Here is a 21,855-nt window from a genome sequence, read left to right on the forward strand (position 1 = left end):
ACGATGCAAAATTAGAAATCCTAATATTACAAAACCTAAAGGGAAAGACCAGAAACTGCAAGAACAGGTTTCAATGGTGTTTGGGAAAAGAAATACTGAGGAGTGTTCAATCAACAAGATACTTAGGAATGAAAATAAACTCCAGTATCAATGATGCACCCTGGGTCGAAAGCATCAAAGCAAAAAATAAACAATTAACAGCTCAAGGACAGATCATTTACAAAAAATATTGTAAATGTTCACTGAGAGCTCTCACAAGATTTACAAACAAAAGGTGGTGATTGCTCCAATTCATGGAGCAGACTGTGCCGTGGGATGCGATTGGACAGTATGGGACTCTCAGGAGTAAACCTTTTGTAGAGCAATCCTGCGCCTACCAAGAGGGGTTCGGAAAATCAGTATAAGATACGAACTGGGGCTGATTTCAATCAACGCCAGAGTGACATGGAACATGCTCTCTTTATATAGAGAAATAGTGGTAGATGACATTATCCCGACATTCACCATCCTTTCACAACACAATAGTAAAGAAGAAACAATGGCTCAAAGATTGGGCAGCCACCTCAGATCAAAGATCCAAACACAAACTGGGACAAAACATATGCAATGAAGAAAAAGCAATGAATACATCAGCGAAATATTTGGAGAAGTAGCCAAATAAACATCATTGAATGTTATACATAAAATTTCACTTTGATCTACTACCAACAAATTAGATCCTGGAAATAGGAAAATGCAATCCCTTCAAGTACAGTGAATGCAGATTCTGCAACAAGGGAGAGGAATCACCAAAACACATAACATTGCTCTGCACCGCCCTAGGATCACTGAGAACGAGACACCCGGGTCGCATTATTAAAAAAAACTGTCACTAAATGGAGCAGAATGGTGGGAACTATGTTGCAATGGATCAGACGCCAAGTTATCAATTGCACTAACCTTGTACCAAGCGCCTAGTGAGCACCATGATCAATTAATAAAAGAAATGAAGCGGTCAGTACAAAGGCGGGAATGCAATAAGGAAATATGTCTGAGTTAAATGGGATCGAGGAAATTTCATGCAAAATGGTGAATCTAATTTTAACAGTTTGTAACCAACTAATAACATGTAATTAAAAACAAAAACAATACATTAATAGGGACAGCTAAGGTCAGGATATTGAAACTAAGCAGGCACACCTGCAGTCCATTAAAACCCCCGAGTATAAAACTCCCAAAGGCAGAAGAGAAGTTGAGCGATCTGCATGGCGTATTGGAAGTGCAGCTGAGCCAGGGATGCCTAGAACCAGGCCAAGGAGAACAGGATGCATAGACCCTACATGGCTGCAAGTTGAGGCAGAGGAAAGTGTGGCGAGGGAACCGTGTCTCCAGGGAGCCACAGGAGTCTACAGAAAGGAGCAGAGGGGCGTGCTGATCCCTTAGCTTGTGTGGCCAGAAAGATGCTTGTTCCCCTGGGTAGAGCATGAAGTTGAGGTGGGTCTGAGGGGCATGTGGTGAGACTCTGACCTCAGACGCGAGAACCGTTAACAAGGAAAGCTGAATCCATGACCAGAGAGTTTCTGAATGCGAGAAACCCAGTAGCAAGAGAGAAAGACTGCATGCATTGTATCGGAGTGGTCTCAAGCGAAAGAACACTCGTTGTCGAAACGATCCGGTATCGGTTTAATGATAGAACAATGCTAAAGGAATACCATTAACAAGAAAACAATGCTAAAGAGATTATTGAAGGATACAATGTCAGAGTGGTCCCGTATAAAGTTATACACATTTGAAAGTCTGAAGTGAAAGAAGCACTCCAAGGGCAAGGGAGCTGTGCACAACTGAAGTGCAAGAGAAATAGATATCATTGAAGGGGCTCCATGATGGCAGGAGAGCTGTGTGAAAACAAAGTGGGTGCAAAACAGACACTAGCAAAGAGAGGCCATACAACGGTGGAACGTGAGTAAGAGCCTCAAGAAAGTGTGTTGAAGTGATTATTGAACTAACCACAGGATAAAGGAATTGATAAAGGAAGCCCTCCTTCTTCGTCTCATCTGGCGTGAGCTGGAAGAGTTCCAATGCGCGGGTGACCATGGAGTGGAAAAAGCCCACTTTGTCTGGGGGTGAAGCCCTTGGAGGCGGAGAGATGCCGCTGTTGTTGTCGGTTAAATTAACGCAATATGATTTGGCATTTGATGGTTATTCATATGAGGCTGAGGAAGTCAGTAGATCCAGACTCTAGTTAAGCAGGTATGCATATTGTTAATGACTGGTTGAAATACGGAATTGTTGGATTTTTGTTTTTGGATGTACATTAGGAGTCACAATAACATTATGTCTGTTGATATGTTTTAGAGCTTGCCCTGAGGATGGACTGAATGTCCGAAAATGTCCGAAATGCATCGGCTTGTGCTTCTGCCACATTAAAGAATGAAGCTATTGGGCTTCATTACACGGTAGGTGGTAGCCATGGTTCTATTAGCGCCATGGCTACCCCCTTACCGCATTCCGGGTCCGAGTCCGGGTTCCCGAAATAGGGACTTACCGGGTCATTCCAACCTTAGAGGACCCGGAAAGTCCCCATTCCAGGAACCATTTCCCATTCGATCCCCCATAGGGCTCAATGGGAATGGGGATTGAGCTAATAACCGTACCGCAATTTGCAGTACCGTTATTAGCTCTGAAGTCCCTTAGCGGGTCCCTTACTTAACGCCTGGTAAAACCAGGCATTAAGGAAGGCACCCGCTAAGGGACCTCAGAATAGGGCGGTAAGGGATTACTGACACCGGTGCCCTTACCGGTGCCGGTAATCCCTTACCGCCTACCGCGTAATGAGGCCCATTGTGTTCCAGCACAACTGCATAAAAAATCAAGAAATACGGAAATATTTTACAGCCTTCACCGGCTGAACTCTCAAAAAATTTTGAGAATTTAAAACAATGTTCTTCTAACATTGCAGTAGTATTGACTACACTAAGGGCGTCTCCAAAGCTCAGTGGGAGACCCAGTGAGCATTTTTTGTTTTTGCTTTTGTAGTCGGTGTATGTTGTCGCTGTGTCTGTCCCTGTATCTCTAGGGTGGGGGGGCACTGGTGGCTGGAGCGTAGGCTAGGATGCCTCTTCCTTTTCTTCGGCGGATGTGGCCCCAATGACAACAGGGTCATCGCCGGTGGAGGTGCCGTCAGCATCCTTGTCTGTATCTCCGATACCAGTGTGTGAAGGGTCGAGAGAATGTCCTGCAACAGATCTCTGGGAGGTGCCTGGGGGGTAGGGTAGCTGGGCCCAGCGCCTATGTCGTCGCCCCTGCCATCGTCGTCGGCCTCTCCGGGGTGGACTACCTCCTCAACATTCCAGTCGTCATCCCCAACGTCTTACGGGATGGTATGGATGGAACCCTTGTCCTCCTCGTCGGAAAAATAAATATCAGGCTCGATTGAACAAAAATAGGATTTTCCTAGCAAAAAAACTAGAAAAATGCAAAAAGCTGTAAGAGCGAAACACGAGGACTCCCAACACTCAGATGTGTGCTAAAAATCTTCTGTCAATGAATGTCCCCGAAATACAGGTCAAGTTTCCCGATCCTAGTTGATTAGTAAAGAAAGTGAACCTAAGGGAGGGGGAAGAGAAGAAAAATCTGTTAGTGCCGTGATGTTGGGATATAGAGAGTCCTGGTATTTGGCAATCACACGGGACCCTGGGGTGGTTCGAACCGATTCCCCGACATATTTAGTGCGTGTCGCACTGCATTTATGGGTACAGCATCTAAAATCTTGTGCTTACCCGGCTGTTTATTTGTACGTCGGTTCTGGCCTCACACGCCCGAGCTCGCTATCTCGATGCGAGTTGTCCGTATGCAGAACTCTTTGGAAATGGATAGCGGGTCATGTGATCGCTATCTAATGCATTTGTGAATGACGTGCGTACGTGTAACCCGAAAATTCAACACCTCGCTTTTCAGGATGGTAAGCTTACAGCTCGTATTTAGATTGTTCTTTGAAATGCGAACCCAAGGTGATTAAAGAATGAGTTAATTTTCTTTGGAAATTTCGGTCATTATCCATATGTGGTTGTGAGTGTGATCACGTGACCCGGAAGTGGAATAACTTCCATGGAGATTAACGTTAACATGGTATGTGGGACAAATAAATACCACCCTGTTGGAAATCTATCCTAATTATCTGCATATAATTTACTCCATCAGACAGATTCGACTATTAGTATTTCAATGGGTGATTTACTAGATCTACCTTCTGTTGAAAACACCGAAAGACTGTCCTGAAGAAAGCGGCCACAACAAACACGTTGCCGCTGAAACCGGTAGACAGTAATTGCTACAATTTAGAGATACCAATCTAATTTTCAATCTATGAGCAATTTTTTACTTTACCCCACTAGTTGCAGTAACAACAAGACCCAGGAAAAACGGATAGTGGAGTATGTTTTGTCTTTATGTTGGTTTATAACACAGTTTCCAAGTTTTCACTTTCTTTCTTTTAAACTTTGGTGCACGGGGTCTACCCACAATCCCTGGGTCATTAAAGTTATGTATAACCCAGTGGATGTTTGTATACTCAACCACTGAAGCACCGACGTTTTACTTTCTTACTTGGCTATTTGTCTCTTCCAATACAGACACATTGTGGAAGAGAGTGGTTGAAGAGCATTATTTAAACAAGGCTGAATGCTTTACAAACAACTACAAGTAAATCGTTTTTCTTCTTATTCTGTCCCCTGTTTGTAGACGATACACCAGTGCTACATAGGGACAGATTAGTATAGGAAAAAGGGATATTCAGAATTCAACTCTATCTTTTTCTGTCCTCCTCCACAGCCTTGTTTATTGCTGGCGGTGAAATATGCAGCTGTTGTTAATTCTCTTGAAAAATAACCCTGCCCTCGACCACAGTCGTTTTTCCAAAAAAAAGGTTGTTGCCTGGTTTTGGATAACAGACTTTGTTTTGGTTTTTCACTAAATAACATCACAGTTGGTACTTGCCCCATTTTTTGTGCAGTGAGTGGGTACCACATCCACCAACTACCACAACAGCCATGAAAGTCTGAGAAGTGGGGAGGGGAGCGAAGGGACCCATCAAAGTGCCATGCAGTACATACCCCCTGAGCAAGCCAACCCCCTGACCCCCAATTCCAGTGGCACCTGTGAAGGGGGCCTGAGTGAATGTAGACCAGAAGCATGCATGCCAGACAACAGCTGCCCAGCACAGACCCCCTTGCCATTCCCACACAAAGGCCAACAGCCAATTGCCCATGTGACAAACACCCATATCCGCATCCGTCCCCATCATTGTGAACACCCCTGACCAACCATGCCCACCAGCCCAATTGTCTGGGGTACTACTCAGCACCATGTAATAAATGTCCCAGAGAAATCGGGGATGCGGTCGTGTTGGACATCTACCTGACCCACCCTAAGATCAGATCACTTTTTCAATTACAGTGGTCATCTACATTAATTGCACTTTAAAAATTCAAAAACAAAAAACTACTAGCCATGACTTATTACAGGTTTTATCATATATATATATTCTTGTTTGGTATTTGTCTATGGATGTATGACGGTTGTGTGTGGACGAATGAGTATATGATTGATTGCCATTTGGATGAATTGTATTGAAGGGCATATTCTTAATTTTCCTGCTATGTAAACAATGCCTGTAGTGCGGATTAAATCATGATTAATTCATATTTTGAAATAATGTATCAGGTATATTAAACTCCTTTTGATACCTAGTTTAAAAAATGGTATCCTCTGGACTTCTTTTCTGAGCTAATTAGTAATACTAATACCCTAGCCCAGAGTGGATGGTCCCCTGTGTCTTTCAGAGATATATAAATGTCTTGCATGCCAAAACACGTGGGGAATGAAATCTGACGACATATCCTATGTTCCCGACAGGCACTCAAGCAATGCCAGAGGCATTTTAGGATGATGAGTTGGCAGGCCCATCTGGGAGTGGGACGTCTCGGCACTCGGGAACCGCCAATACTACCACCACCACCACCCCACAAAGAGGCAGACAGGCCACGCAAAGGTGCATGTCCCGCCATGACACAATGAATCACAGCAGCACCCGGCCCACCTCCCACCCACAGTCCACCAGGAGAACAGTAAACCCAGCTGCACCCAATCCTGCAGCTATGGGCTCCACCACCGAGGCCACGTAACCTACCGGAATGACCGTGGAAACACAGGGAGACAGCATCCTGGTCACAACACATGTAAAGTGCCACCAAACCCTGGCTGCAGTCTCTGGCGGCCGCCTCTCACTACACCCGAGAGCTCACCCCGCAGGCAACAGCGTGGACAGACCGCATAAGAGCCCACCATGCCGGCAACAGCGTGGACAGACTCCTGAGAGCCCACCACACAATCGGTGCATGCATACACCCAAGCCAGACACTGACACACCATCATATGGCTCCCCTGGCAACTGCCCACGCCCAGAGCGCACCCCATCTCTAGCACAGCCTTCACCTACACTCAGCATGTTGCTGCAGAGGTTGGGGGACATGAAGCAGAAACAGAGGGAGATGGAGGTCATTGAGCATACTCACTCAGGACACCTGCAGGCCATACATAACAGTATCCACGGGGACACATGCAGGATTGCGCAGGACAACGCAAGGAACTGGAAAGTGCTAACTGCCAGTATGGCCACACTCACGGCATTTGGCCAGAGGGTCAGGGAGCTGACGTAAGCCGTATCAGCACTTGCATAGGCCATCCGCCTAAGCAATGAGTTGGTGCGCCAACATCTCCCGGGCCTAGCTTGATCCCTTCAAGTTCCACTACCCCAAAAGGGGACTCGAAGCAGAGCACACTGAGGCATCAGTCCCTGTGCCACCTTTGCTCCAGATTACCCGGGGGTAGAGTGTTACGCTCACCTTGTTTCCGCGGGTGCGCTGGTCCATCAGGAGGGCTACTTCTGTTGAGGTGTCTGGGATTTACGGCTACTATGGTTCCCCTAACAGAGGAAGGTATACCTGCAATGAGAGGGTTCCTGGTAAGTTCAAGCCACTGTTGTAACGTTGCACCCGCCTCCCTTGTGCCCTCGTAGGTGATTCCGTTGCTCGGGATACTTCTTACCTTCTTTATAGTATTGGCAAGCTCTCCATCCTGCTTAACTCAGCAGGGGCGCTGTTTGTCCAGTTACTTCACTGGATCTTCATGCACTGCGACTCCTCTCAGTTATTAGTTATTGTTCTTATAAGTCTTTATTATATTGTCTTTGTTCCTTCCACGTTGCTTTCACGTGTTGTGTTTTAAGAGTATTTTCTCTGCCAGTCTTCATTTCACTAATGTCTTTCTCCTTTTCCTTTGACAGCTGTTGCTGCTGTACCAACACGTGTGCCAACTGTTGAGGCGGTACCAGCATGTGCGACAACTGTTGTTGCGGTACCAACACGTGTGAATCCAATATGTGGTAAGTATGTCTTTTCGTTACGAGCATTAGCGAGTAGTTTCCATGTCAACTAACCTTGTTCTTTTGTCATTTTGTCATTCAGGCACCAGATGCAGAGTCATGTTCCGGATCGGACCGCAGCTGAGCGAGGATGCGGTGCGCCTTCCCAGTGTGAACTGGCTCAAGTAAGCGTGTGCAAGATGGAGCGGCCGCTGTATCGGGCGTTGCTGACACAGGTAAGCTGATCCGGGTTCTAAAGATGTTGTGGTCGTAGCAGCGGGCGTTCCTGATCAAGGTAAGCTGGTCCAGGTAGATGAAGGGATATCGGTCGTAGCAGTGGGCATTGCAGGAAAGCTGGTCCGGAGCAGATAGGTCTTGGATGGAGAGCATCGGTGAGCGCATGCTGCTGCTTGGAAGCAGAAGAACGCGAAGCACGGATTGCTGGAAGGGTGTGGCTTATACAGACGGCCCCGCCCAAGGATGCAGCCACACCCTGAACAATGGAACACATGCAGGTGTTTCTTCAGCTCTCTACCAGCCATGTTGGATCACTGTAGTGTAGTGCTGAAATACCTGAGTATTTCTTATGAGCCTGGCACCAAAGGCACCAGGACTGGATCCAGGTGGGCCCTTTCCCATTCTTGAAGGAACTTATACCCTGGCCATATTCCTCATGTCATGTCATGACCCCTAGTGTTGTTTTGGGGCAACAGTGAGTCGTGACAGAGGCCACGGACATAGTCAATGACGTGACACCAATTGCCCGAGTGGCCATGCCATGGAGTTGGTGGTGGGAGGGGGGAAAGAGTGATTGAGTGCTGGGGAGTTGGTGGTGGGAGGTGGGATATTTAGTGCACAAAAAATCATTAAAACTGTTCAACTTCATAAATGAGAGGACTGTAGGAGTGTTTAGCGTGGTTTGGGAGCACAGAGTACAGCACCACTCCACAGGATCAATGTATAGCATGTTTTTTTTTCTTTTTTTGAAGTGCAGCACCACTGCATGGGTGGTGCATTGCTATGATGCAGTTGTTTCAAGCTATGTGTTGCCAGTGTAACATGGACATATAAGTAAGGGCAGGTTATTCAGTCAAAGACGATTTTTACATATAAAATGCAAATACATTTTTCACAGTTAAAAGCACACATCTGTACCTTCAAAAGGCACACCATTTCTCACCTGAAATGCCCATGTTGCAGGAGACACATTTGGTAATTAACAAACTAATATCACTAACAAGACTAATAATTATAACTCATTAATAAAAGAATGTGTCTTCACTGCAAAAAGAGGCAGACTATGAAAATCAGTTTTAAACACACATTCAAGTTTTTTTTTTTCTTTGCCTTCCTGTGCTCTGTCCATAGTAACTTCAGGAAGCAAAGACTTTGAATAAGCAGGGAATAAGCAGGGAATCAGCTTGTTACAGTTGCAACTGTACAAGAAGAACCATTGTTAAAAGGAGGAGGATAGAATATGATTGATTCTGATTGGAGCACGTCACATCAAGCATCATGTAGGAGGGTGTGACTAGTGCTTTGCTGCAGAATCTGGGGCAGAAAGGCAGAGACATCTTGACACAGCTCGAAGAAGGACGGGGTTGACAGCTGGGGAGGCCTGATTCCTAAAGCAGATTCAACTTGGTTGCAGAGACTGGCTTTTCCAGTCAACAAGTCCCAGTTCGAGTGATGGCAGATGCTTGTCCTTGCTGGGTGAACCCCTCCAGAAGGCGAACAGCCAAAGAAGGTACATGCTGAATAAGCCTGGTAATTATCTCGCTGAGGTGTGGGGGCTGAGTGTGTACGAGAATATTCAGTCAGTGTAGGAAAGGAGATTCCTGTGCTTTACTCACGTATTTAATGTTGCAAATTGAGTTCTTGTATCCGCCACTCTCTTTTCAGTGTATCACAGATAATGCTGTTACTGTGCTATTTCATTTATTTCTGTAAAGAGTGAGATCGTGTTTAAATGCAACTTTTATAATACACAAAAATATTTGAAAGCAGACGGGTGGTGTGTTTTATATTTACCAATACAGTGCTGATGATGTGGGGAGATATTTAGACAGTGCAATTGTCATTTTCAAGGTAGCTAAACGTAAGATTTGGCTGCAGCCGTGTGCACAATGTAATTCAGTATGAGCAATTATAACTAACTGTGTGTGTTGTAGTCTGCTGGAGGTCTATGAGTCGGCAAAAAGGGAGGCCCTGGACATAGTTCACTACCGTTTAGAAGATAGTGAAAATACCACATGATAGCTCGCTGCCATAGATAAGACAGAGAGAAATTGCCCATGGTGGCACACTAAAAATGAAAATGTGGTGTTCCTGAAATGCAAGCCTGAGGTCTCTCTAGTGATTACACGAAACATCTAAACATATTTGGGCCACAAATAAAACAAGGGAATTATGCTCACCAAAATACCACCAACCACGCATACCAACCACGCATGTCTGTGTGCTGAAATAATGCATGTTCACTGTATTATTGTTGTACATGGCCCAATCTGAATACAAGGAGTGAATGTTGCTAAATTATTTTTCGGCGGTAAGAAAATACCGTCAGGCCCCAAATCTCCACAAAAATACCCAACAGGACATTCCTGATTGTGTTCATGTGCAATGTATTCACAGTGTTGGAAGTGGCTTGAGTCAGGGTAGTGCTCTAGAAGAAATTGTCTATTAGTGCCTGCCGTGCAAGTCTGCCATCCCTCTCGTCATCCCTTTGAGTGGCTGGTCTGGCTCCTGCCTCCTGCCTCATGCAGTTCATCTGAATCTTCCTCTGGGTGTGGCATGTCCGCGTCTGGGGTAGTGGCACATTCCTCCTCAGGCAAATGTTATGCAGCATTGCGCAAACTAGCAGTTTTTCCAACCTTGTCCGGGGCGTACATTAGGGCTCCGCCGTGCCTTGAGGAGTCTGAAGGTGCGCTCAATGCACACATGGTCCGGCTGTGGGCATGGTTGTAGGCGGTCTCGTATGGTGTGCGTGGGTCATGCACAGGGGGCATCAGTCACACCAGCTGGGGACATCTGCAGTCACCTGAAAGAGGTGATTCACTGACAATAGTCACAATGTCATACTTGGGGGAAGCCTCGCGCAGTATTGGGGCAATGGTCATCATGTGCAAGCATGTGTTCATACCACCCATGCCATGTGTATGTGTGATGTCTGTACAGCCTTTATCAATGGTGTCATGCATTCCTTTGCCTGCACATGCACCGTGTGTCATTGTGGAGGTTGTTCAGTGGTGTGTCCCTGGTGGCTGTGTGCTGCTCTCATGCATGGGACATGCTGGGTTGGTTTGTGTCCTACCCTACTATTCTAGGGGCAGCGTGTCAACATACCTAGGTGGATGCACATGGGCACATGGCTGTGGCACTGGCTAGCCTGCTATTGGCTGCTGTAGTGTGGTTGTGGTACACGTGGTCATGTGTGTTTTAATTGCGGCAGTATGTGTACGTCAGCGTGTGTGTCCACGTGTGTCCAACATGTGAATGCGCCCTTTGCTATCCCCTGTTGTTGGTGTGGGTGCTTGTTGGGTGCTGCTAGTGCATTCACTTGCCATGCCATGCGTCCGTGTTAACTCCCCCCCCAAATCTTTTGTCAGGTGCTTCACTGTGCATATGTGGAGCTGATTGTACTCACCCAATATCCATGTCCGTTGTCCTCTGTGTCTCTCCATGTATCCCAGCAGTGTGCTGTAGTGTAGGACCATGGAACCAGCTTGACCAGTGGGGGCACAGCTGTGCGGATGTTGATACTGCTCCCAATGTCCTCCTGGATTGTGGCCAGCAGTTTGGTGATGGTCTCCCTGTTTAGGCGGTACTGTTTACTGTGGAAGTCTGGGCTTCGTGCAAGGCTAATCAGTAGTTTTGGAACAACCAGTACACTATGGCTAGTCTAGCTTCTGGGCAGCAACTCAATGGTCTGGGATGTGTTCCAATAGTTCAATAGTTCTTTTTGTTTTCGTTAATAGTATCCAATGTTCTGATAACAATAATTAAGTCCTGAAAGACTACAATGGACTACCAGGATTCTGGGCTAGGGCTCTTATGAGGGAGATTGTTGACTGATGTCAGGATTGAGCAGTAAAAGAGGGACAGGTTCTCCGTAACACTAACCCCCAGCCAACATAAAACACCAGGAAGGGGAGGCACAGTACACTCCTTACTCACAAAGGAAGCCATAGTGTGTATGTATTAAGCCATACCACTTCTGGAGGCAAAGGGGCTCTGTGTGCTAGTTTGTCTTGGAATGCTGCGGTCTGAGCACAGAGATCAACCTACCTTTTTTTTCAGAATGCCGAGCCGCCCATCATCTTGGGAAACAAAGCCTATAAAAGACCATTCCACTCTGCAATCCGTTGTTAGGCAGAATCATGTGCAGCACCCTTTGAGAACACTACACACAATTAAGACTACAAGTGTAAGCACAATTTCACCTTTGGTACAAGCCTGTACTACACAGTAATGTGGTAGCAGTGGCTGAGCAGCCAGATCTCAAGAGTTTAGTGAGCAGTAGAACAAGTTACACAAAGGACCAACTAATTCAGTGATTCAAACAAACGCTTACTCAAGGTTTCTTGGTAAAAGAATATACATGTATTTACTCAGTCAGTTTGAAAACATTACACTAGCAAGAGCAGCTCAATATCACACACTAATAAACTACAAATATACAACCGGTACGTAAATGAACAAGTTTAGCTCCCCTGAAGTGGGAGCAAAATGGCACTTCAGATACTTTCAAAAGGGGTAAACAGACAATGTTATAAGAATAGACAGCCCAAATACATTCATAGGCAGGGCAAAGGGTTTCAATTAACTACAACCAGCAATTCATCTCATAGGCCTGGGCCAAAGTCAATGGTTAAGAGTCTTTGGGCCTCATTACGACCCTGGCGTTAAGGGGTAACCCTTAACGCCTAATTACGAGGTCCCTTTGCGGGTCCCTACCTGAACGGCTGGTTTTACCTGCCGTTAAGTACGGGACCCGCAAAGGGACCTTGGTGGTAATTACGGTACCGCAATTTGTGGTACCGTAATTACCGCCTTCCCCATTTCCATTGAGCCCTATGGAGGAAAAAATGGGAATGGGGAAGAGCCCATGGTGAATGGGGAACCTTGGCGCAGTTGGTAAAATACCGGCGTTAACCATGGCGCTAGTAGCGCCATAGTTAACGCCTGGGTCGTAATGAGGTCCTTTGTATTGGATAGCACAGTTCTGGTAGTAAACGGTTAAGTCTTTTCCACAGAGTTTAGAAGATTTGGCTAGGCAAAAAGTTTGACGAATATTTAGGGAAGGACAAGCCTTCGAAGTTGAGAAAGTTTCAAACAACTTTCGCAATGGGTGAAACGATTTCCGAGGCACGTTTGCACAGTACCTTGTTAGTGAAGAAAAGCTGTAGCTTTCCACGTCCCAGGGACCTGCTTTTAAACAGTTTTCCACCATTCTTTCCAGCCTGTCTGTCACTCACACAGCAGGGTGTCTGTCCTGGCCAGACAGTCACCCGGCCAATCACGCCAGAGTGCATTCAGGTCTCCTAGGAGACTAAGCACAGGGAGTTTTGGGCACCTCCCTCACATCCTGTCCACCCCAGACACTCAGGCACCAGAGAAGGGCTTTAGCACTGAAGCCTGCCAAAGGCCAACGAACAAAGGGAGCAAACCTGGTTTGGCGCGCAGAAAAAAACACAAGAAGGACTTTTCTTAAAAGAAATGGCGAAAAAAGATGACCAGAGTCTGTCTTTTTTACAGACAGGTCTGGGGCGCCATATTGAAAAACATGGCTGACCCGATTTTTAGCTACCGGTGTTAGCGGTCAGGAAAAATCACGGTAGCTGATCTAAACCACTGCCACCAGCCATTTAAAATAGAAAAAGGTAACATTTGACTGTTACATTAATGTTTTGACTAAGGGGAAGCTAGGCAACCCCTCCAGCATTCTATTGGTAGATAGCGTGTGCTGGGTATGTACATTTAAAGAGACTAGTTAAGACAATTTAACTTTACATGCTCTGGGAGACAGTAGTCAGTCCCAGAGAAGATATTTAAACCTGGGGAAGTATGAAATACATCCCTGTGTCACTGCACTGAAGATGCTGTGTGACACACAGAAAAAGATGATGCCTATGGAGTTGTTTTAAAACTCAATAACCAAAGAACATAAAAGTAAAATACACATCAAAATGCATGGAAGAGTGGGAAAAAAGGCTCACACTCTTCCCAGGTAAAAAAATCAAATCCTAGAAATCCAGTAAAGTTGCTGGGAGTCTCACAAGGTAAGGGAAATTAGCACATTTTGGGAATTCGCCATAACATCTGTGCTCGATGTTCGCAGTTCAAGTGAGTAATGCTTACCTGTTAGCAACCCGGTCTAGGTGGCATGCTTTCTTCCTACGTCATTGCCCCCTTGTTTTTTCCTGGATGTTTTTCATTAGTTGGACTACCGTCTGGCTTCAGGATGAACCCCTGCCCTCTGCACAGTTTCCGGACCTGAAAGAAGAAAAGAAGCAGATAAGTGCTACGGAGCAGCATGCGCATGCAAGTTGAATCCATTGTAATATCTGAAAGACCTGTTGTGTGCTGGAGTGCTTTGGACACTTGGGCACTACCTTCTTATCTGTAAAACTATGCTGGAGACCTGTTGACTGCCAGAAGTGCATTCGACATTTACGCTAATACTTTGGGCCTCATTACACGGATGGCGGTAAGGATTTACCGGTACCAGTAAAATACCGGTACCGGTAAATCCTTACCGCCTTACTACGAGGTCCCTTTGCGGGTTGTGGGATTTAACGCCTGCTTTTTGCAGGCATTAAAATCCAACCCGCAAAGGGACCCAGGGAGCTAATTACGGTACCACAATTTGCGGTACCGCAATTAGCGCCTTCCCCATTCTCATTATGCCCTATGGGGCAAAAATGGGAATGGGGAAGGGCAATGGTGGAAGGGGGAATTACTGCCCCACCAACCTTGGAATAGGGCGGTAATTCCTCTTTCCGCCAAGGCGGTGCCGGTATTTTACCGGCATGAACCATGGCGCTAATAGCGCCATGGTTCTCCGCCATCCGTGTAATGAGGCCCTTTGTCTGTTAACAAATGCTTGGTGTGAAGTAACAGTATGCTTATGGAAGGGTGTCGATATAGCAAAGCTAATGAAGAGTGGCAGTAACATTGCGGCAGGCCCGCTTGTACGCAACCAGAAAACCTTTCATCAATTACCTATCAAACCACGCTGTAAGCCCCTTGCAAAACCACCAGGTAAAGATCAGTGATGAGAGGGGAAAGAAACCAGGGAAAGGAGGGGACAACAAGGGTTGGAGCCTAGGTTACACGCTCATTGCTTTTACCTATCTCTCTCCTCCATGCAGGCAGAGCAATTTGCAACCAGGTATTACAGACTACATGACGGGTTGCTTCTGCCACAAGAAGGTTCAGCACATAGAAACCCATTTCTTTTGGGGGACCTGGGTGGAGGGGCTGTTTCATTCCAGTTCTGCTATCCAGTCCCACTTTGGAGTCTGTGTGCTATCATCACTTGTGCCTCTGCTTTTCCCTGGGAAATCGCGCCGACCCCGCAGGACCTCAGGTAAGGTGTTACAACTGATGGGCATGGAGAAAAAAAAAGAGCATCAGGCTTTTAGACATAGACATATAAAAGCTTTAAGCTTTTATAGACAAAAAACTTCAGGCTTTTGGTAAACAACTTTGCTAAAACTATAAAAAGCCAGTTTCTAGGAAGAGGCAGGCAGTGCTGTTTGTGAATGCTGAAGGAATGCCTTCTGACTGGAGAGCAGAACTGGAGGACGAGCATCGAGCTGGGACAACTTCCTCCATTATGGCCACAGGGGGAGGGGTTAATATTCACACCTTTAGTCTGCATGGATTTTGAAGCTTTTGGAATTGAATGTTTGGGCTCTAGAGACTCAACGCTTTTCTTTTTGTGAGAACTACTTTTGTTCAATTAAAAGTTGTTTTTAGTTTATACAAAATGTCAAAAAATAAATTGTCAAACTTACAACATGAATTCACACATTTTTACCAATTAACACAATTATTTAAAGCCATAAATAGAAAAAATCCCCTTTGTTTTGTTCAAAAATACCATCACATAAATTTCACACAATTTAACATGTATTCATTAAAACCCATGTACTACAAATAATGTCATACATCTTTCCATGTTAAACCTCATTTGAATATTGTCCAAGATTATAAAGCATACAAAAGGAACTTATGGTACATTAATGTTTTCACCACCTTCCCTATCTCTTTTTCATAGAACTTAAAATCAAACTTCATCTCATAGTTCTTCATACACAGTAGCCAAGGACTTTTCTATCCTTTTGACTCTTTCTTAAATCCTTCGATGTTCATTGGAATTTTTTTGGGTACGTTTTTGTTCAATGCAAGATAGAAAACGTGATCAAGCCACAATAAAAGATATAATCTGGGACTTCAAAGAGTTTGCCACCAAGTTATGCTCCCTTGCATATTCAATAAATATTCAATAAATGCATTTGACTTGTTTTGTAACCCATAAGGGGTAGTATCAAACAGGACAATATCGTCTGCAAAGCATAGCCCATGTATTTTCAAGCCAGCCAATTTTGCAGGGTACATTTTGTAATCGTCCCATATTCGCTCCACATCACAAGATTGCACCCTTGCTTCACTCCTAGCAATTGGAGAAGTAAGAGCCTCAGCTTTGGTGACTCTGAAAAGTGGTGTCAAGATGCAGCATCGCAAGCAATTGCACAATTTGTGGAGGAACCCCCAAATTAAGCATTTTCGTCCATAACAGTTCTATGGAGTCAAACGCACTAGTTAAATCTAGCGCTGCTACATATATAGGTCCGCTGGTATACATTCTACCACATACAACACTAATTTCTGCTGCTGCTGAGGACTATTGTGCACAAGAACGACCATCTATAACAGACTATTCTCTCTATTTTCCTATCTCAACAGTGTATTGGGACTATTTTATATACTGTTCTTCACAGGAACAAGTCATCTTTAACAGACTATTTTCTCTACCTTCCTACCTCAACAGTGCATTGGGACTATTTTATATACTATTTTTCACAAGGGCAAACAAGTAGGGTTACCTATCTTTGCTGCCCACTTTCACATGTAATTGACGGCATATGATTTACAGTGAGGCGAATGTGGGTATGTGTAAGAGAGAGAGATTATTCCTGAAAACAAAATATATTGGTTCCAAAATATCCAAGTTCCCCGCAGCAGCTGGTACCATAACAACAAGGTCAGGTTACTCTGGCCTAAAACCAAGACCCTTAATGCTATATTTCACATGAAGCCGTTTTTTCTTTTTTATTTGTTTGTGGTTAATATAAACCTTTACAAAATTACTTACAGATAAAAATGTAAAGTTCATTAAGATAAATTAAAAAAACATACAAACTTCACAATACAATGTTCACAATATGGAGAATAACAGATGTGAAATGAGATAATTTGATTGAATACATCCTATATCACAACGTTACAAGGAACATTAACAGATACTAAAACGTATCAATAGCATTTCCAGATTTAAAGTGCACAAAGATACCAATGATTACAAAATTGATATTTCATTTTCAATCAGCTTTAAGAATTCAACTAATGCAATTAAGGCTCTCCCTTGACCAAGCATCATCTGATTTCACAGGGAATCCATACAATCAACATAGTCACTATCGACAAATCGCTTCAACAGGGTGGTTCTTGATTCTCTAAAGTAAGGACATTCCAATATAAGACATTTTAGCGTTTCCTCTGGTTCAACACAATTTGGAAATCTGCAAGTCATAGTTTTACTCCTGTCCTTAGGTTCACCCCAGTGTAATGTCCTTTCCCACGTATGCAGTTGATTCATTTTAAAGCGCATAAAATTTACATGGAAAAATTGCTAAATAAGAACAACAACCATCCCTTTTTCGGGTAAACTTAGCGTATTCTTTATAAGTGCTAAACTTGGTGAGTTAATCCAAAGTCCTGGACCAATCGCGTTCAAAAAGTTTTTTTTTTTTAACCTAACCAGGACGCAACTGTACATCGGACGTGTTGACCCCAATATCAACCAATGTTAGTAGCATCCTTGCATTAATGGCCATAAAAGAATGTGAACTACAGCACTTTGACATTTGGTGTAAGTCGTGATAAATGGAATTGCCAGGTGGAACAAGAATTCTACTGTAACTAGAAAGTGCTCTCCAATCCCATCTGCATGAGAGTGATATTATTCCCAGCTCATGATGAAAAATAACAGTTGGGGATGGAAGCAGAAAGATGAAGAGCAGATTTTAGTAGTCGTCCTTGTAAGGTATTGAGCTGTTGATCTAAATTAAGCAAACATATGTCCAAAGAGTATAAAAGAACTGGTTCTACCTTTAAGGCCATGATTCCAATAACGGGATCAGGAAGAATTGACAATATTTTGAAAAAATGATTTTCATCTGACTAAGTAGAGGTCTTGCCTTGAATTGTAAGTAATCAACCAAAGATTTTATAGAGGAAGTATTACTTGATCTACATCCAAGATATGTAATTTTAAGAGGGTGAGATATTACTTCCCTCTTAGTTTTCCAATACACATTTTTTGAGTTGTTTGCCCGCATCAAACACCATAATGTTGGTCTCTGTAGAGTTTGGCTTTAAATTATGCTGTAATGCAAATTCACCAAAAAGCTGCAACTTCTTTTGCAAACCTGACGGAGTCAGATTGAACAAGACAATGTCATCGGCAAATACTATCCAATGTAGCCTTAAGGAACATAATGGAGCAGCAAACATGTTACAGGTCTTCCAAATAGCATCCATATCACACAGATATAAATTGAACAACGTTGCTGCCAGATTGCATCCTTGCTTAAATCTGGCAATGTTGCTGCCAGATTGCATCCTTGCTTAAATCCTAGATATGACATTACAGGGCCCGTAACTGCTTCCCCCTGGGTAATTCGATGTCTTACAAGAAGTTTTAGAGTGGAATTTTGCAATCCAATGAATCAGGTGCTCGGGAATGCCTAAATTGGACATCTTTGACCATAGTAAATTGCGCACTACAGTATCAAATGCAGCAGACATGAATATCAAGGCTAAGTATATTGGACTGAGTTCTTTCGATTTAGTCCCTGCAAACAAATGAGCCATTATTGTGGCAAAGTTGTGTTCATAGACCGTATGAGGCCTATTTGATATTTCAAGTATATGTTATGTAGTGCGAGATGTTTTTCAAGGTCAGCTAAAATAAGAATCTAAAATATTTTGGCTGCAGCATCAGTTGAGATTGGCCGATCATTTTCTGGGTTGGCTTTTTTAAAAATTGGAATTAGAATGGAAGTGAACCATGACTCTGGAAGTGTTGCTGAACTAATCATTTTATCAAACTTAATTTTCAAAATCTTGGCCCAAAAGGCCTGGTCAGCCTTGTAGACACATGATGGTATGCAATCTGGAGCCCGCAGCACGAGAGTTGGACAATCTGTTAGTAGCCCATTCAATATCCTAGACAGACCACTTTAGTAGTTTCAACAATGAATTGGATGGCATTACATAATTAAAATTTTCAAAACGAGCAGGTAGTTGGTACTTGAGCCTTTGTCACATCAGTGATTGAGGCCTTAGCGGGTGAGGTCCATCCTTCCCCCTTCCTGCCAGGATGGTTCAATATCAGGATTTTAGATCCCTCACATAGCACGTAATGCAGAGCTCATTACGTTTATGACTGAATCATGCTGCTGTTAGCAACAGTACCTGCAGGGTGTGAGCTGCGAGGACTTGATGAAGACCTAGGCACAGTTTAGGGAGCCACATCTTGGAGCTTGCCTCCCAGGGCAATGTGTGGGAAAGTGCTTCAAAGTGGGTCTTCATCAGGAATGCACATGGGATGCTAGCCAATAGGGGGCCGTACCACCTAACAATGCCAGTGGGTCATTATTTCCAATAACTGGTGACAATAAGTTAATAAATAAGGGATACAGATGATTTCAGGAGCCTGTAATACTCTGATCACCTGAATGTCTAACCATTCACGAATGCCTGTAAGCGAGCATGTCACTGTCCTTGACTCACCTCCCTTCACAAACGTGAAAATCGGGCTTCCTTTTCAATCACCTCATGCTGTGACCCCCTAGCGGGTGGGCAGGCAAGGGGAGTGTGGGTTGGTCATACTTCCGCACTCCATACCATCCTTTCCATCAACTCTACCTCATGCTCTCAATTCCACTCCAGAATGCTCCCTCATTCATGTCTAGACACGAAACAACACCTAGATAGATGTCCAAGTGCATATCCGGCGTTCCGTTGCTCCCCAGGTGATCTGGAAGGAGAACAACCAAACACGACTTGTAGCTACCAATGTGCCTATTTAATTCACTTGTAGAAATCCACTCCTCCACCCCTATAGCAAAGTGCTGTGATCCGCCATACAGGTCCAATAGCGAATTATTAATTAATAGGAAGGCACAGGGGAATGTATTAACATAAAATAATAGGTGTATTTGTAGAGTGCAGCCCCCCTCCTCCCAATGGTGCATTTTGGTGTTATAGACAGAAGCTAACAGATGTTCATTGTTACACAACTCAGCGGTACTCATTCTGTTAATCTTGGATGGATGCAGGGCTGGGTGGACCAGTGACTATGAGGACACACACATGGATCCTTCTAGAGAATGCATTAGTCCACTGGGCCATACATATGGACCCTAAACCTGGACCTGGACACCACCTCCAGGATGAGGCAGCAGAGAGAAATGGAGACAAGACAGGAGAGAAGGGGACATGAATGGTCCAGGAACGCTGGGCGGGAGACAGGCTATCTCAGAAGTATAGAGCAACCTGTGCAGAGAAACAAACTACAGCACTTATTTACCTTTCAGTGCCTCAGCTTCTTACGTTGTGCAGAGTAGGTTGACACAATAGTGTGTGTAGATCTAGAAATGGAAGACATTCTTACGTTATTAATTATATACTACAAACACAAGACATCTCCTCTCCCTGCCCAGTAATGCATCCTCCATCACGTACACAGACAGGATTAACTGGAGGTTTATGAAGGACAAGCAGAGACAAGTTAACACGTGGCCAAAAAAGAGGATTGCTTTCTCACCAAGAGGATTATGTTCCCTCACCCTGCCTCCATTTCCCCACTCCCCCATACTCATGGGTCCTTCCTGTCCTCCACTGCGCCCTGCAACATTGTTCAAGTAAAAGTGAAGAAAACGAAAGAAAATGGATTTAAATGACCGCCATTAGTGTGTCATTGTCCCATTCAGCCTGCACCTTCATGCAGCCTCCCCTTCACTGGTCACACTTCTTAAAGAACATGCCTAGCCACATGCATGCACACCCCCTCACTCCCCCATTGCCTGCAAACAGGATCCTACAAGCATTCATAGGCAGACCCAGATCCCTGTCAAACCGGGCTTTACATCGCAGTCTATTGAAATAAATTATCCCTTTCAAACACGTGAGAGATTATAAAGCAGTGCAAGGCTACACTGGCTTGATATCGGGAAGGCCCAAGTTCGAGTCGCCAGTAGGGATGCATTTAAAGAGAAAGTACTCTTTAAAAAAAAAGGAACGTCGTACTCTTTGGTTCCAGCCCACTTCCACTGCTGGATGTATTTCACATTAAAAACGTGGTATTTGATGTCCCAGGAAGACGAAATGAAGCCCATCCCCCGCTCGGGACCACCTCGGAGAGCGACTGCTGATTGGCCGAGATAAAGATTTGCATCGGCAAAGCCGAAGAACAAACATGCGCACTGCTCAGATACTGATTCCTGGAGCATGCGCAGTGCTGAGATACAATCCCCAAAGCAAGCTCAGTAAAAGCACGTGACTCGTGGATCAAACTGCGCATGCTCAAGGATCAAAGTCTTACGCAGAGGTGTCAACATGCCGGGCTCTGAGACAGCAAAACCACGTGCTGAGCGCTGAGAGAGAAGCACCAGAGTATGCACATGAAAAGGAACACACTGCGCATACTTAATGATCAGCCATGGCACATGCTTGTTAACCAGTAGGAGCACCTTGGGCTGTCTCGCAATCACACACACGCCTACCAATAAGGAGACTCAGAGACACGTCTGGGGTTTGCAAGGTCCCGGCAGCAACTGTCGTTCCGGACGCTTTTATTATAAATGCGCATGCGTGAGCCGAAACGAGGCTCGCGCATGCGCACATGCTCATTACTCCGTAACATCCCTCCTTTTCTTTAAACAGAAACCAAACAATACAGACGCAACATGAGTCGCCTAACTCTGGCTGGGGCCCGCTCAGTCCCCTGAGTCCATGATGTAGTCTTTGAATGGAGCTGGAGGTTGTCGACCATGTCTGGCCGGCTACCGACTGCTACTCCCGAAGGTCGGCAGCGGCGGTGGTCCTCACTGGTCCAGGTTCCTCGGCTCTTCCCTTGCTCCCGGCTCAGGTGCCTCTTCCGG

General features: G+C 44.8%; 1 protein-coding gene across 1 annotated transcript in view; it reads right to left on the minus strand.

Annotated features, from left to right (window-relative positions):
• LOC138498509 (zinc finger protein 268-like) overlaps nucleotides 1-21,137 on the minus strand; it is a 57,726-nt gene extending 36,589 nt beyond the window's left edge. The window contains exons 1-3 of the mRNA XM_069622286.1: nucleotides 21,002-21,137; nucleotides 20,283-20,343; nucleotides 13,760-13,894 (exon numbers count right to left, since the gene is read on the minus strand). The gene's annotated coding sequence lies outside the window, so the exon portion shown is untranslated. The remainder of the gene's footprint in view (nucleotides 1-13,759; nucleotides 13,895-20,282; nucleotides 20,344-21,001) is intronic.
• Between the last annotated feature and the right edge of the window lie 718 nt (nucleotides 21,138-21,855).

This window comes from Ambystoma mexicanum, chromosome 5q, assembly GCF_040938575.1.
Source record: "Ambystoma mexicanum isolate Mex_15411 chromosome 5q, UKY_AmexF1_1, whole genome shotgun sequence".
NCBI lineage: Eukaryota > Metazoa > Chordata > Amphibia > Caudata > Ambystomatidae > Ambystoma > Ambystoma mexicanum.